Source organism: Lonchura striata, chromosome 3 (genome assembly GCF_046129695.1).
Source record: "Lonchura striata isolate bLonStr1 chromosome 3, bLonStr1.mat, whole genome shotgun sequence".
In the NCBI taxonomy this organism is placed as follows: Eukaryota; Metazoa; Chordata; class Aves; order Passeriformes; family Estrildidae; genus Lonchura; species Lonchura striata.
The window spans coordinates 391,576-406,162 of NC_134605.1; the positions used below are offsets into that span (position 1 = coordinate 391,576).

At 46.6% G+C, this 14,587-nt stretch overlaps 2 long non-coding RNA genes across 2 annotated transcripts; one reads left to right on the forward strand and one right to left on the reverse strand.

The window, feature by feature from the left end:
• Positions 1-10,444: 10,444 nt before the first annotated feature.
• Positions 10,445-11,271, reverse strand: LOC110474862 (uncharacterized). The gene is made up of 2 exons (XR_002466172.2): positions 10,836-11,271; positions 10,445-10,751 (listed from the first exon to the last, which is right to left on the reverse strand). It is a non-coding gene; the product is annotated as an uncharacterized LOC110474862 (long non-coding RNA).
• Positions 11,272-11,697: 426 nt separating this feature from the next.
• LOC144246027 (uncharacterized) lies at positions 11,698-13,913 on the forward strand. The gene is made up of 3 exons (XR_013339631.1): positions 11,698-11,852; positions 12,504-12,622; positions 13,690-13,913. It is a non-coding gene; the product is annotated as an uncharacterized LOC144246027 (long non-coding RNA).
• The last annotated feature ends 674 nt before the right edge of the window (positions 13,914-14,587 follow it).

Here is a 14,587-nt window from a genome sequence, read left to right on the forward strand (position 1 = left end):
GGATGGGATGTGACTTCCAAAGGTCCCTTCCAGCCAAATACTCATGGGATGGCAATCTCCCTGTTGGCATTTGCTGTGGGATGATTTGGGGCAGAGCCTGTGGGTTTGTAACTGCAGGTCTGACCATGCAGTGGGAGGAAGGAAAACCCAAATGGCTGCAGGTGACCAGCTGGCTCCTGAGCAGCTGTCATGATGCTCCACCAACAAGTGACCCCTCTGGCCTTTCTCCAGACAAAGGGCAGCTGCAGGGACAGTTCTGTGGTGGGAAAATGCTCCTTGCAGCAGGGGATCCATTAAAGATACAAGCAGACAGACATTTTCCCACTTCTAATGTTGTCAGGGGGGGCAGGGGGAGGAAAGAGCAGAAAAACCTTGTGGCTAGTGACCCTGACTTTCTGTGCTAGTTAAAAATCAGTGTGAAAGCCCAAGTGTTGATTAAAACCCATATGCTCCTGGTCCATATCTTACCTAAGTCTGCCCAGAATACATGCATACTTGCTTTAAGTTTGTGCAGAGGAGTGACATTAAGTTTTATAGCTGCTCAAGGCTGCAGTAACTGAGAAGCTGTATTACCTCCAGAAATGGAATGCCATCCCTAGAGGCATGTAGCACAGTATTTAAAAACTATTCTGGACATAATTTTTGTCCCAAAAATGTATTTAAATGCATTTTTTAAAAATAGCTAATGTGTCAGATTGCTAGTCTCTGGCATTCGTTGTGATGAATCAGTGATCAGTTATTTCTTGGCAGGGAAGTAAGAATTACTGTCTTGAGAAATATTGAAAGAAAACAGCACGTACAGCCTAAAAGTTAAATGAGCAAGAGAACACGTAAACAAAATCTCAATTATTTTGTGGGGTGGTGGGGAGCAGGGGAAGTAGAATAATTTAGTTTAAAGCATACTAGGCCTTTGAGGAAGAAATTGGAGCACTACAGAGGCTGCATGTGTTATAAGATGGCAGTTGTATTCTAGTCCTTGGTTTGTGCAAATTGAAACTGATCTGTAATTTTAAAGGCTTACACAACACAAAAAATGTTTTCAAGGGGAAAATTCAGATTAATCCTGCATATTGGCAATTGGATGGGTTATTATTATTAGTCCTAATGTAAAAATCCACTGCACTTGACATGATTTAGGGGCACCATTAGCACTAAAAAGTGTCAAATTAATGAATCAGTATCCATGCTTATCCTGGATGAGGTAATGCTTTTCCTGCTCAGGGATAGTGGCAGACAGCAGGAACAAGGAGCAATCTTTGCATGGTGAATTTCTGTCCCTCTGACTGTAGCTCAGGTGAGAAGGGCAAATTTGGGCTGCTAGGGGTATCAGTGGACAGCCTTCAGTGCAAGAGGGTTGCTGGCAGCCGATTTTGGACTGCAGAAGTCCATCTTTTGCTCACTTGTTGGCACAGGGCAGCTGCCTAAGTGGCCTCTGGAGCAGACATCACTGCCAGTCTGCAGGAGCAGCTTGCCCTTCTTTAGCCTTGTCTGTGCTGTTTCATCTCGAGCCATTTTAGGGCAGAAGGGGCAGATTTGGCTGTGATCTGTTCCCTGTGCTACTTGTGATGGTTCAGTTTTGGACATCAGATCTATTCGGGAATTTTTAGCTCAGTGTCTCATAGGCTTTGGATGCTCTGCTCAGGACAGGATTTCTAAAGGGAATATTTTCCCACTATCTCTTAGGGAGTTCCCAGTAGGAGTATTCCAAGGATACTTTGCATTTTTATCCTGCTTCATGTGTGGTTTGGTTGACTTTCAGTCCTCAGCAGTTCCTTGAGTTTGTGATTACAGTCTCATTAGCATCCTTTGCTATGGAAACTGGTAGTAGTGCCAGGGAATTGCTAAGCAAATACCAGTGCCGAGTTTATGAGGGTGAGGGAAGCATCAGTAGTCATTATGTTTATGAGGGAATGTGGAATTCTTCCCGTATAAACCCAAAGGAGGAGAATGCAGGAAGGGAGGACGCATCTATTGCCAACAATGGTCTCACAAGGATCACATAGCTGTTTTAATTTCTGTAACATGGAACATGCTGTACTTGAAAAAGACAAGATTTCATTCCAATCTACTTAGGGAACTTCCTATTTAATAATTCCATGTTCCCCCGATGGTGAGAGAGCAGCAGATTAGATCCAGTAACAGATCCCAATGAAATATTAAATATACCATTGCTTTAATTTCTGATTTAAAAGGTCAAATGGAAGTAAAAATATTTGTTTGGTACTTCTAAGATACAGATAGGCACAGTTTGTCTGACAGTTTTGCCATAGCAGGTAAAACTGTTGATGCAGCAGGGTGAGGGTCTGACTTGCTTTCTAAACAACCTTGTGACACTGGAGAGGAAGGGAAGGGGAGGAAGGAGCATGATGTCTAGCAAAAGGAAACAATGGTATGAAAGTAAAAACAGATACTGTATAGAAACTGGTTCAGGCCTTGCTTTTAGCATTAAGAAGAAAAAAACCTCTGTATGCTGTTTACATACAAGCTTTGGCAGTGATTTGGAGGCCAAGTGCAGCTACTGGTTAGCTCCTCACTGTTCTTCAAAAATACACTACAAATGTCTTGGCTCACTTGTCTGTACTGATGCTGCTGTTTGGAATGTGCTCCTGAATTGAGAGAGCTGCAGCAAAAATTGCTATGGGCAGCATCTGCTCTGTGATGCTGGACCCTGAGTAACCTGGGTCAGAGCAATAGCACCAGCTGGAGCTTCTGGGGTGTAATCAAGCCCTTTCACCTTTTCAGTTTTCTCTTTGGTGAAGTTGGGGAATAGGGGTTTTTTAACAGAGATTAATTATTGATGCATCAGAAGCCCTCCTTGTGTACTGTTTTTCCTACAGATGACTAGCCAGAAGCTGCTAAGCTTATCTTTGTCAGGTTGAATATGTATGACTTGTATAGAGAAGTTCATCTACTCTAATAGCCACTGAAAAGTGATACATTTTCCTCCAAAATGCCTGCATTCCAGAAATTCAATACTTCTTATCAGCTCAGTCATCATGTGACTTGGAAACATTTGATTTCCATCTTCTGGCTTTGGATCTGAAAGCCTTGCAGTGCAAAGCCACGGTGACTGAAAGTGTGGTTTGATCTCTGTGTAACTTCCAGACAGGGCTGTGGTGCAGAATAGGCAGCACGCTGCTTCTTTCTCTACCCAAAAGCAGATTTGACTGAATCTGAGCACTTGGGATCCAAGCACAGCTGTCTCCATAAGGAGGAAAAATTGGTAGTAACAGCCTGAAAGGGTTTTGTGGGCTCATAACAAGCCAAGAGATTATTACATGGGCACACAGGGATTTCTTTTGCTCTGGTAGCTGAGTAGCAGACAGATGTATCCTACTTCTCAGCTGTTTCTGATACCTCTACACACAAATACCCCCAAACCTCTATTTCTTCTTGGAGAGGAGTTGTGATTTGACAGGTCCTGGACCTGCCATCCCTTGATTTTGAAGGCCTGATCAGAGACACAGGCATCTCAGGCTCCTCGGATTTCAAGCTATGTTCATGTGTGCTGATACTTTTTTCCTCCATAATTGGGGTTTTAAAAAGAAGAAAAAAAGTGGTAACAGGTTGACAAACATTGGGTCTGTTGCTGTCTTGGGGTCAGGGACTTGGTGACAGCTCACAGAAACCTTCAGCAAAACACAAACCTGCATTACAGAGTACTTGAGATGCCCTCCTGGGGCAAAAAGGGTGACAAACTTCTTCATTCCCAGTCAGGTGATCCCTTACTAAAACCACAGTGGTATCCATACCTAGGCACACTGATCTTTCTTTTTTTTTTTTTGTATAAAGGGGTACAGAAATTCCCCAGGCTTAAGAGCCTCCCACTACAGTCAGCTATGCTTCATCCAAGTCTTTGCTGCATGAGCTTGACCAGGTTGCATGAGAGGTGTCCATGCAGAGGCAGGGCTGTGAGGAGACAGGGAGCTCCTTGCAAGATCTTGTAGGGCCATCCACCTGAGCTGGGAGCAATGGGAATGGCAGTGGTGACAGGAGGAAAAGTCATGTAAGTGGCTTTTGTCATGCTGGCACTGGGAACTGAGGATGCTTGTCCAGTAGGTCACTGCAGTTGGTAGATGTCCATCAGCAAATTCAGATTTTTTTTTTAATAAGGGAATCAGGGTTCTCTCTGCTCCCCCCTCCCCTGCTTTTTAGGGGGAAAAGGTGAAAGTTTGAGGTCACAATTGAAAATACAAGAGGAATATCCATCAGTGTAACAGCCCTGAAATACATTGCCAAATTCTATTTATTACACCCTGGTTTTAAAAGTGCTGAGAGGTCAGGACTTGCAGATTGCATCACCCTTAGAAAAGAGGTCTCCACCCTGAGAATCAGTCACTGTGAACCAGTGACTGAGTCATTGCAGCTTTGATTTTTTTTTTTTTTTTTTTCTTTTAGTAACTTGGGTTTTTTAATTAGAGGTCTCTGTTCCCATGCCTGCCAAGGTCAAATTCTGTGATCCAGCCAGTAGATAAATAATTGGTGTGATGTAACTGCAAATAAAACAGCATTCAGTACTGGAAAATGTGAGCATCAAAAACCTCTAAGTAGGCAGTAGGGAGTCTCTTAAAAATAGCTAATCTAAAAATAAAAGATTAGGGAGAGAGCACTCCAGAAGAGCAGTTAAGGAGCTTACACTGGAGACTAAGAACAGCCCTCTGTCTGTGAAGTGTCTTTGCCTTTAGGCAGTAAATAACCCTTAGGCCAGAGGCAGGGTCTCTTCTGTTTCTGCTCGCTTCAGGGCTTAAGGCAGTCTTAGTCTGATGCTTTCATCCAAGGAATTCAAGGCTGACTTCAGCTGACTCAGGAGCAGTGTATGGAACCATGCTCCAGCAGGGCAGAGCTCTTGTGGAGTTCTCCTGCCTCAGTGCAAGCCCAAGGCTCCCATTTTCCTTCTCCTGAGCTGTGTGAGCGCTGGAATGGAGAAGCAGGCTGAGCTGCAGCAGTGCCAGCCCTGGAAGCTGCATGGCTCTTCCTGCTCCTAAAGGATGGACTCTCCATAGCTGTGGGAGGTCATGGAAAAATTCAGCCAGAAGGACACCAGCAACAACAGCCTAAAGCCAGCAACAAGGCTACAATCTCTTTAAACAAAAAACATTGTTGGTTTAAACCTTCCAGTAGTAGTGGGGGCTTTTGGAGCTGTGAAGAGGCCAGAATTTTGCTGTTTGCTGTTCCTTCTCAGGTGCTCACAAAGATTTATTGCACCACAGCATGTTCTCAGTGTTGGTGACACTGGATGAGGGCAGCTCATGTGGGTACTCAAAATCCAGCTGAAGGCTGACCAGGGTGAGGGGAAGCTCAGTTATGCATTAGAACCTTACTCTGCCAAGTTTAGCTTTGCCCCCTTCTCGATCTCCAGCCCAGGTGACAATTTCCATTGTGCTTCTACTCTGCTGACAGCTCAGAGAAGGAAAGCCCAAACCCATTCTCACGCTGCTGATAGCCCCAAGCAGTAAAGGGAAACTTCTCTTTGTTCTGGTATTACTGCCAGGCCCTCCAGAGAAACCAGCAGAACTTTGTGAGCATTTCACAACTCAGGAAAAAGCCCTGTCTTGCCATGCCATGCCCTGCCCTGCCCAGCTCTGCTCTGCCCTGCCCAGGTGGATTTCTGGAGAATAGCTGGAAGCCAAGATCTCTCTGAGCATATTCTTGCCACTTTTCATCAGCAGTGTGTCTCTGCAGAGAGCTACAGCTCACCTGTGTCTCTCCCATGTAGGAACACTGAAACAAGCCTGACTTTTGGTGGGCTTTAGTCCTTTATCTGTGACTCACACAGAAGGTGGGGATTAGAGGTCAACACACCTTGAACAAACCTCACAGAGAGACAGACTTTATCCAGAAATTACAGGAAAATACCCAAAAGCCCCAATGTACCCCACCACACTATATGGGGCAGGTAATAAGACTGTCATCTGAAATCAAGAAATGCTGAATGGCATCAGAATGGAGCTTTCTTTTAAGTTATAAAGATGCTCTCTATTGTAAATGTAGGTGAACCCGGTGGGAAGAAACGATGATGTCCGACTCCAGTTCAGAAGGCTGAATGATTTCTTTATTATAACTATGCTATAATTCATTAATATACTATTTAAAGGAGATACTAAAACTACATACTACTTGTTCTAACTACCATATCTAACTCACAACTCCTGACCCTGTTCTAGAGAGTCCAAATACAGGTGGATCTGATTGGCCATCAGGCTCAAACAAGCCTCACCAGAATCCAATCAAGCAATCACCCAGGTAAACAATTCTCCAAACACATTCCACATGGAAAAACAAGGAGCAGAAATAGAAATTGTTTTCTCTTTTTTCTGTGCTCCTCTATGAAAAATCCTGAGAGAGAGAGAAATGTGCTTGCCAGAGCTCTCCTAGAATTGGTGGTCAAAATTAACACCAAAGCCATTGTCTAGTCTATGTCCTATGAGTGGAAACTCAGTTGAAGTAAAATTATGTGCTCACAACTGCAAAAACTACTCAGAAGTTCCCTGAATCAATACAGCTGCTGAGGGAGCAGACAGTGTCCTCAGAGCAGAGGGCGATATCCCTGGGCACTCTACAATCTCTGCCCTTCAGTTTCACTATTCATCATCACCCACGAGCCCTTCAGATGACAGACCTGACTCTTTACTTTGATCTGGCTTCTAGGAAAAACAGGGTCAATGTGGCTGTTCTTATCTCAGGTTACTTTTGAACTCTTGGATCCAGTCGAACAGATTGTTAGGTAATGAGGTCAGAGCTCACCAGCCACTGTGCTGCTGGTAACAAAAGCTGCTACTGGACAGGGGAGACACCCTAGCTTGTAGAAAGCCAAGGAAGTGAGCTCAGCTCCTAAACACAGGAGGTTTTCCAGTGGAGACAAGTGCATAATTACTGCAATTGACACTTCTTGTTGTACCTCCATACCATATCAGGAGCTGGAAGATCCAAGCAAGAAGCCAGACTGACAGTTCTCCTGTGACTGTTTACTTCAAGTGAAACTGGAAGGATCTGTTGGAAATTCCCTGAAGGCTCAACAGCACAAGAACATGACATACCCCTGGCGGGTATTTATGTGTGTATAGAGGGACGAAGGTCCAGCTTAGGTGCATCATGAGAGATAAGTTACAGTGTGCTTCATGCCTACTCCCGAGTCACATAATGCTTTTGTTTTATTTTAGTCAATTGTGATGCAGAAGAGAGGAAATGAGGCCCCCCAGAGCCTTACATCAGCATCCACAGTGTTAAAATCTTGTACAGAACAAGAATAATACCATTAGCTCCTAAAAGGCTGTCATTCAAAGTGTGTTCAAGCAGCAGCAGATGCTAAGGAGGTAACCCAAGAAAGAGGGGAGGTATTATCACTCAGAGCACTGGAAGGCATGCTTCTGCACCAATTCTAGCAGGGGATCTCAAAGAAGAGAGGTGGGATTTGGTACAGAACTGTAAGAAAAATAATTCCTGCTCCTGCTTGTACTGAAAGATCCCCAACATTCACATTGTCAAATCTTTGCCACAGGAAACTAATTTTTGAAGAGAAAACCATTTTCTCCTGGAATCACAAAATTCTAAGGCATAGTATTAATACATAAACTGGCCAGCATGATTTCATGTTTAGTTTATAAGTGACACCTTAAAAAGTCAGATACCAGAAAAAGCAGGTCACAGCCACAATAAGGGGTTCATAAAAAAAGGGGAAAAAACAGAAGTCAATTTACTGGCATGTGGTACAGCAGAAAATAACATTTGGTTTTTGAAACTTCCTGTACCTCGGTGTTGACTGCAGCATGAAAAAGGCTTAAACCCCTTGTTACTGAAGGAGGAAACAAAAAGCATTACTTATGGCCAGGGAAGAGAAGGCGAAGAATGTTTTTGATTGTCTGCCTGACCCATTTTTTGTAATGTAGATGACTGCTTGCTGCTCATAAACTTCCCCTGTCGTGAAGTTATCAGAATAGAGCTTATGAATTTGGAGGAATCTGGGAGATACCTGCTTGACTGTGGGTGAGAAAGATAGGTAGATTAGCTTATAAATGAGAAAGACAGGTAAAATAGCTTACATGTTAACCCTAGAGTTAACCAGGAACCTGAGTCAACAATTAGCTCTCTGTGATAGCTCAGTGCAAACTGTGAAAGGCATTAGCCCTGCAGTTACCACTGCTTGGAGATAGCCATGACCAGGAGGGGTACTTCAGTTTAAGTGGAACTGACCCTTCAGAGGGAAGTTTGCTGCTTTGAGTGATTGCCTTTGATGTGGCAAAACATGAAACACACAATGTCTTTTTATGTGGCCTGAAAGCTTTGGCAAATTTGGAGGAACTATAATACTCTTCATCTGATCAAGTAACACAGATGGAGAAATCAGTAAGTTTTAAGGTAACCAACCTCTTTTTTTTTCTCCAGTTAAGCAAGTATAGTCCCACAAGTATGCTAACCCTGGTCTGGCCTTGGTAGGAATAAGGATGGATAATACAGCTTTTAATGTGTTTTGCCTCTGCAGCTGAGCTGCACTACAGTTGCAATGCTGTACTGTGGTGTGCACACAAAGGACATGGCTCTAGGTGAAGGGATGATGATCGTGCAAAAAGTGACTTGAGAATGCCAGGTGTCTTACATTTTATGGGATAGTGGACCGGTGAACAAGAGCTTTTCCTACAGCCTTCCTCTGCTTTTTGCTGCTTGCAGTGTTGTCAGCAAGCCTCACTGGTTTGGAGGGAGTGGAGATGAGTTGCCAATTGCTGTTTCTCATCTTGTGGGTTTGAAGAGCTGTTTCTCACTGACACTGGCCTGAAGCCTATAAACACTCATTCCTGGGGTAACCACAAGAGGATTTTCCAGAGCAAAGGCCACAAAAACACTGTCTGCAGTGCTTGGGGAAAGTTTCAGAATGGAAACTGAGATGGAGCCTGATATTCCATTTGTTTTAGTAACAGTGTCTTCAGCTGAGAAGGAAAATTCATGCAATTACTACATTTAAATATAGTGGTATTTTTTCTTGCTTTTAGTTCTGAGAACAAAGGACTAGTTCATGGTAAGGAGTGAATCCAAAACTCTGAAGTATAGACTACAAACTTTGGTTTAATAATTTCTGTTAATCATCAGAACAATCTTTGTAAATTCAAGCGTGTAAGAATCTATCTTTTCCATGTCTCCTTAGCATCCCTTCAGCCCACGTCCTGCATTAGCTTCTATTCACTCCACCGTTACTCGGCTTTGACGTACTAAATTAACTTCAAGCTCTTGCATAAGAAAGAAGGAAGTAGGCAGGCTCCCCTGTGGTGTGACAGTGGGAAAGAACCCAAAATACATAAACGTGAAAGTTCTGCTGTTTGTGAAGACAAACTATTTTTCTTCATGTTATGTATTAAGTATTTAAGATGGTTAGTTGGCAGGTACACATTATCTTCAATGATATGGAACTGTACAGCTTGTACCATCTGGCCCTGAGACTGTCAGCACTGAAAAATCTCACTGTGACAAAGCTGCAACAGTCAGAAAATGCATTTCCTTTCCCTCAGTTGACTCTCAGTAATCTGATCTTTGGTAAATGTCAAGTGTGGGGTTTAATTCTGAGTTTCCTGGCTCTCACGTACCTTCTGTTTTAACCAGCTTCAGACATGATGCTGGTACAGTTTTATCATGTGCTAACAACAAGACACTGATAAAGGGGAGCGTAGTACACACTTAGAGACTTGCCCTAAATACTACAGGCAAACTTAATCTTTTTGCTGATAACACAGTTCATAAGGAATAAAGATTACAATGGTGAAGGTGCCAGCACTGCGGAACTCACTCTGGTGAGGGAGAGGAGGGAAACGAAGTTCAAAGATTTGGCTGCCCACCCAGTATGACAAATACAAACTGGTGAGCTGTGTGTGTTTGTTAATAAGTACTACAGCTTCCTTGGCAGTTCTGTTCGCTGGAGCTCCTTGCTTTTCCAGGAGCCAGTGGTGCTCCCCACTGCCAGAGCTTTTCTAGCAGCAGAGACCTGGCATGATCCAGTGGGCTGAAATCACAGAGATGGCTGCTTTCTGGATGCTGTAATATTGCACGTGCTCCCAGAGCTACATAAAGCAGACCTGCTGATGTTTTGAATTCCACAGCTCAGCTCCAGCTCCAATCCCTGTAAGGAAATGAAGGGCTGGGGTGCTGCCTTCTGGGTTACAGAGGGATGGGTAGCTCCTGGGGATGGGTAGCTCCTTGCCAGTCATATTCTGGGGACAGATATAACTGGCAAGAGGTAACCTAGCACTAGAGCAGGGCCCAGGGCGAGCCACAGTTCAAAGTGTCGCTAGGTTTTCATCTCCACTTGTGCAGTGAGCCCAAATGCCCAGACCTGTTCAGGAGACACTAAGGGCGAGGCAGAGTCACTGCTGTGCCTGAAACCCAGATCCAAAGGCTCTCCCTGGGGAGACCTTTCCCAGCTCAAGCCTGCAAGAAAAACAAAACTCTTTTGACAGCCACGGGACTTCACATTGATTTCCCTCCTTTTTATTGACTTCCTCCTAAGCACATCAGCTTGCCTTCAGTAACTCTGAAGTTCAAAGCCTCTTGGAAAAAACTCCCAGCTGTTTCCCAGTCTCTCTGGCAGCTCGTGTGCCAAAGAGCCCAGGCAGCTCTCCTCTGGCAGCAGTTCTCCCCGGCAGCCTTCCTCCCGACTGGGCCCAGACGGTGCCAGGGCACCTTGACCTCCGCCCTGGCACGTCTGGCGCTGCGCTACGTTCTCCGGGCCGGAGCAGCACCCAGCGCTTGTCCGCGACATCCCTGCAGCCCTGCTGAAGACACTCAGCATGTCAGCGTCGGTCCCCGGTAAATGTCTTTGTCGCCACGCCTCTTGTGCGTGTGGCAGCACGCACCGATCGCGCCGGGTGCCGAAGCGATGGGATACCCCAAACAGCGTGGTTTGTATCCCGCGCCTGCTGAAACTCCTGGTGGGAGCACATGGACGTCCTCGGTGCGCATCGCCTCCATCAGCTCCGCAGGCCCTGGGAGGACGGCTGGCAGCTTATGTCCCGCGTGGGAATTGTGTTGGTTCTTTCTCAGCCCGCGCTATGATGTCTGCACCCTGCTCATCCCTGCTCAGAGCCTGGGCAGGCCGCACCTTTGCAGGGCAGTGTACAGCGGCCAAGCGCTGAGCAGCCCGAGACAGCATCCGCTGTGCCAGGCACGGGATAGCGCCGCTGCCTACCCCGCCGAGACCTCTTCCCTCCGAACCCAGAGAGAGAAACCCAGGGAGAGAAACCCGAGCCAGAAGCGTGCGAGGAGAACCTGGCCGGGCACGTTTGGACATCCGCCCGCCCTTCGCACACGCAGCCCGCGGGGCGGTGCCGCTCCCGGCTCCCTTCCGGCGCCGCTTCCCCTCGCCCAGCCCCGCCGGTCCCGCCTGCCGCAGCCGTGAGGCTGCTGCCCGCTTCCCCTCGCCCAGCCCCGCCGGTCCCGCCTGCCGCAGCCGTGAGGCTGCTGCCCGCTTCCCCTCGCCCAGCCCCGCCGGTCCCGCCTGCCGCAGCCGTGAGGCTGCTGCCCGCTTCCCCTCGCCCTTGGGCGGCCCCGGGCGGGAGCGCCCTCGCTGGCCCGGCAGCAGCGGGGGGACCGAGGCGCGGCTGTGCCGGTGCGGCCGGTCCGGACAGCCCTGCCGCGCTTTTGACTCCCCGTGTTTCCGCTGCCTCCTCCCCGAGCTCCGCTGCCCTGGGGCTGCTTTTCCCCTCGGAAGGTGGCGGGGTTCTTCGGGCTCGCACCGCCCTGTGTCACTCGTGTTGTGCTGCCCTGCCAGGGGAGCGGTGTCTGAAATAACGCGTGATTGCTGCCTGAAGGAAAGGGGAAAGAAACGAGGCCGGGAGGAAGAGAACGCTCTCGCCTGCTGAGCAGGGCAGCTGGTAAGGCCGGTGCATCACATATCTTGTATCCACCACATTCTGCAGCAATGCCAGCCTGTGCAGGACAGGCCTTTGGGACACATCCGGTGAGGGTGGCCCGGAAAAACATCCGCTTTCTGCCTGAAAGTGTGCCTCCCCTGGTTGTTCACTGAAAATAATTGAGGTAATGGCCAAGGAAACGGGATCTGTGTTTTGTGAGCCTGTGTTGTACTCTACAGGGTGGGTTTTGTGGCCCTCTTAAAGCACATTTCCTGGTTGAGGTTTGACAAAACCGGCTGTTGACGCCAAGATACCGCTAGATAAACCTGTTGAGGAAATACCAACTCTCCACAAGAGGGAGGGAAGGCTGCCAGCTATTACTTCTCTGCTTGATGGGTTTTGAACAAACAGCCCATCTGGCAGCTTCTTGTAAAGTAAATCTTGCCTTTACTTCTAGGAAGTACCACACACTGCTGTCAAGAGGTTCCAGGGCATAACTAGATGTGCTCTTTCTGATTCCTAGAAGAAACTCTTCCTCTGTACCAGACCCAGTGGCATATGTGATGACTGGCTGTTGACACTGGCTAACATATGCACTTTGAAAGGTCACCCTGTCCATCTGCCAGATCAGCTGGCCCAAAGCATCTGACTGACCTGTTTGTTTCATTCCAGCAGTCTGGGGCTGACAATCCATGAAGGAAGAATAAGGGAATCCTGAAGCAGCAACAGACTGTTTGCTCCTGGACTTTGTCCAGAGGGACTGTTTGCACATCAGTGCTCTCTCTTACCAGGTATGGCACAGAGGAAATAGTGAAGCTCCTTCATTTGTCTGAAGGCCCAGGGCTGAGCCTTTTCTCACAAACACTATGAGTTGTGTCTCACCATCAGCTTTGGGGGTAGGACTAAAGGCAGCTATTCCAGAGGAAAACTATTATTTTTTAATACTGTTTTGTTTTATCTGAGCCTGATCAAAACCTGGTTGCACATGGTGTTAGTCATGTTGTGGCAAAACAAGGAGGGGGAGTGGCACATGCAGCTGGCAGAGACGTCCAGGGCTGCTGCTGCTCCCATCAGTGACAGCCTTAAGCTGCTGTGGTATCACAGCAGCAGCTCCTGTTGCTGTAATTTGCCATTTGCCCTTGGAGGGATAGAATTCATTTGACTTGTGGTGTGTATTTTTGGGGTTTTTCCAGACCAGTGGAGGGTAGAGGTAGTTTAGTTCTCTAAATACTATTCTACTTTAAAGTAGCACACATCATAAACACAATATTTGAGGAAAGTTTTTCCTTCTCTGTGTTCCTTATGCACAGATTATTTATATTTTGGTGCATGAAGAGCAATAGATGAGAAGTTTCCTTCTGTTGGGGGAAGTTGGTTGTGCACTTTGTTTTGTTTTTAACCTTCCACTGCCTTTTTTCCTGGAATCTTTCTGTGAGTGCACAGACCTTTTCCCTCCAAGGCAAGGCAGCTGCTTGTCTCTGGTATCACAGCCATCATCTCCCCTCTCCTCCTCAGTGAGTTGGCCAGCATTTTGCAAAGGTCAGAGGTGTATCTTAGGTAAAAGTTTACTCAGCACAGAAGCTGAGTAAGGAATTATGTTATTTTTTTTAAATCTGCCTTGGAGATATTTCTTTTTCAGTACTAATGCATTCTGAGGATTTCCTTGCCCACTGTGGCTCTTGCATTCCTTACTGATTATACCCCCAAAACAAGAATTTGTGGTCTTCATTTTATAGAAAAGAAGATAAACATGAGCCTGCAGGGCCACAGGCCATTGCTTGACCACCAGATCTGGATCCTCTGTCTTGTCACTCTTACTCCACCAAGTTTTACTCATTTCACTTCTCTTCTGCCCCAGACACTCGTGTGACTGTGCTTGGAGCTGCTGGACTGGAACGCTTCAGGCCTATCCTCTCCAAAGGAGCTGCCCATTCACTGTAACCCTTGGTGTGGAGCAGGGTGGCACCAGCCCTGGCTTGCTGTGTGTTCTTTCCCTCTGTGGTGGTGAACTGGTTGAGGAAGCTTTTTGATAAAAAGGTGTTGGGATGAGGGGATGCTTCAACCAAAGCTTTCCAAAGTGCTGAGCACCAATTATTTAACACAGCTCCTCTGGCATCTCCTGCCAGGAAGTCTTTGCCATCCCTGTGAGATTGAGGCTACCAAGTTTTAAAATGCTTTTTCTTTCTGCTAGTGAACATAAGCCAGGAGGGATGGTTTAACCTGAGACTTGTAGCAGCAAGGGACCCTGTAGAAAGTGTTTCCTTTTAAATGGCACACAGAGGGCACCCTGAAGGGAATATGCTCCATGGCTTCCTAGTGTTGGGGCCTGAGGCTGTACTTCTGGGAAGCCTCTAGGAAAGCCAGATTTATTGTGATCTCCTAGTTATCCTTCTTAAGGCTGAAGGCTGTTATCTATGGGGCTTGCTGTTGTTCGTTCTTTACACCTCTAAATTAGTTTTTATTTTCTTAATTGAAGTAGGATTATACTAAAGCAGGTCCTGTCATCTCATAAAGCAGTACAAAAATTCCAGATTATTTGTTCTGACTTCTTCTTAGATTTTCATGCGCCAAAAACCCAGCTGAGTCTCATTTCTGTCTGCAGTGGGACCATGGAAGAAAAGGAGATGTCACCGAGTCTCACCTCAGAGAGCAGCATATTGGACCTCCCCTCTGTTTGTGACCTAGCAGAGCCCTTTCTGCCACCACACAGCTCTGAAAACAGCCAGGAGCTTTATCCTTCTGGGGATGTTTTTCCC